The following is a 2,731-nucleotide window of genomic DNA, read 5'->3' on the forward strand; positions in this document are numbered from 1 at the left end:
GTCGCGTCATCGGCGCGCGACGAACCCTCACGCACGGGTCAGTGCCGTCTGCGCAGCCGCCGCCGTGTTTAGTCGGGGGGGAGGGGCCTCCCGCGCCATGGGCTCGGCTTCCATGCTCGTTGTGGGTGGACGGATTTCATTGCGCCATGCGACATATTTGATGAGGGCAAAGATTCCCCCCCGTGCACCTGCCCGCCCTCGTAACGAGGGGGAGCGCTGGCAACTCTCGGGATTTGGGGTGTTGTTTATATATATTTATTTATAAAATATATGTACGTTGTTTATAAGTACACATAAAAGAAAGAGCTATGGTTTTCACAGTCCCAAAGCGTAGACTTGAGCAACGCCAAGTCATACGAGTTGGCTGTACTAGGAGAGGGACACTAGGGCCCAGCCCCTGTTTTGGGGGCAAACACCAGGGCTCTGGGCCCGGCTCCGGGTGCTTGGGGCTGCGCTCATGGTGCAGCAGCAGTGGTTTCACCTCACTGGGCGGCAGATCCTGGAGCTACTTGTGGCCTGGGTGAACCCCTGGCCTGTTTGCCCTTCACCTGCCTGATGCAGCGGTGATGGGTCGGCCACATGTGTGCCAGGGACCTGTTGCTGCACCAGGGCGGGGGCGCTACCACAAGGGTGGCCATCATAGAGAACTTTCTGGTTTTCTGCTACTCTGTCTTCTATTGATACGAAACCCAATGCCTTTATGTCCTCTATTTTTCTCTTGAATAGAAGACATTGGGATGTCCAGTTTTGTATTGAACAGAGGACAACTGGACTGTCCTCCATGAAGGCCACCCTAGCTGCCACACCTCAGGCACCACAGGGAACGGCTGGGGCCACCTGTGCCCAGCTGCCCATTTCAGTCCACCGTGGCATTAGATGGAGAAAGGGTGCAGGTCTAGGGTTACCATAGGTCCAGGTTTTCTTTTTGGGCCCTCCCATCTCTGGCCAGCCAGTTTTTAAAAATACTAACAAACGTCTGGGATTTTGCTCTGCTCAGCATCTAAGTTTTTCCTAGCACTTCCCAGGTTGCCTTAGCAAGGGGCTGTTTAGGGCTGTGGGGAGAAAAGGGAGAGCAATTGGAGGCGGGGAGCATCATGTGCATCTGCCCATGCACATGTGTTGAGGAGTTCGTGACCCCTTGCGGAGCTATTCCCAAAGACAGAGTCACTGTCTGTCTCAAAATTTATTCAGCATGCTGGGCTCACTGAGCAAGCTCAGAGGCCCCGAATAAAACTGTTAGAGGTGATTTATAGTTTACAGACAAGATGCATGTGCAGGTGGGAATTTTCCACTGTATAAGAAAACAAGATATGGGGGCAGTGTGAGAAAACTCTTAATTGTTTCAAACTGGTTTTTGGCTACATGTTTGTTTTGAAATGGTAACTAATAGGGAGGAAAACTAAATCCTTGCTTACTTCAGACTTCAAAGTGAATAGGATTCGGTCATTGCAGAGTCTTATCAGCCTGTCCTTGGAGGCTGAGTCTGTTTATAGTTAACTGCTACACTATTATTTATGATCTTGTTAGTAAATTTCTACACATGCACACTTAAATGGCTGCAGATGCACATGCACACTTACATGGCCAACATGCTGAGGGAGGCGCTTGCCCAGCGGAGGAACAGTGTGGGGGGACCCTCTGGGGGGAAGCAGGGAGCTGTGTGGCTAGGCTGACAGCACGGGCCAGTGCTGCCAGGTGGGGGGGGCAAGGGGGTGCAGGTCAGGAGTGAGGGGCACTGGCAGGGCTGTGGGGGCTGTGGGCTGGCAGTGAGGGGCACCAGGAGGGGCCAGGGACTGCGGGTCAGGAGCATGGGGTGCAGGCAGTGTCGGGGGGCTGCAGGTCAGGAGTTAGGGGCACCAGCATGGCCTGGGGGGTGGGGGCAGGGCACGGATCTAATACTGCCCCCTCCACAATCATATTATCCCTGCCCCCACTTCCTCAACTGTTGTCCTCATTTTTGAAACTGGAAATATGGTCACCCTATTAACAGGTCTGCCTGTGGTGCCTGAGGGCCCCAGGATCTCACTGGGGTCTGCAGGATGCAGTGCCATGAGCAGCCCGACATGAGGCTGGTTAGGGACCAGCAACTTTGTTTTGCTTTGATTTCAGGGGTGCTTAACCTTGGCCCCACGGATCAGCTCATCTGGCCCGCAGGGTCCACATGGGGCTGGAGATTTGCTGGCAGGGGAGCAGTAGCCAATAATATGGCAAATTCCCAAGCAGAGCACTTGCTTCATTCCCCTGCCAGACCAGTCTACACTCCTTCCCCCTGCTTCAGGATTGGGTCTGGGCCATGCCTCGTTTCTCCCTGCAGGGCTGGGTTATGGCTGGGCCACAACCACCCCAACAGGTCAAGCTTCCTACAGGGAGGAAGAGTGATTTTCTTGTGAGAAATGTGCCCCTACAGGTAATTGGATATTCTTGTCTTTGATATATTTCCAGCGTGCTCTCATTTTGGTATGTAGTTGTTGTTTGGTGTTTACAGTGTATTTTCCATCAGGGCATTTGGTGCATTGGATGAGATATATTACATTTCTGGAGGCGCAGCTATAAGATCCAGGAATGCTGATGGCTCTGTTATGGGGTGTAGTAATTGTGGGGGCAGTGGAGATATGTTGGCAAGTTTTGCATTTCTTGTCATAACACGGCCTGGATCCATTTGATGTAATATATTGGACTGGTCCCCCTTAAGTGAATGAGTGTATGGTGATTAGTAGGTAATTAAATGACA

The sequence above is a fragment of the Crocodylus siamensis genome, chromosome 9 (genome assembly GCF_052110815.1).
Source record: "Crocodylus siamensis isolate JL-2025a chromosome 9, ASM5211081v1, whole genome shotgun sequence".
Lineage (NCBI taxonomy): Eukaryota > Metazoa > Chordata > Crocodylia > Crocodylidae > Crocodylus > Crocodylus siamensis.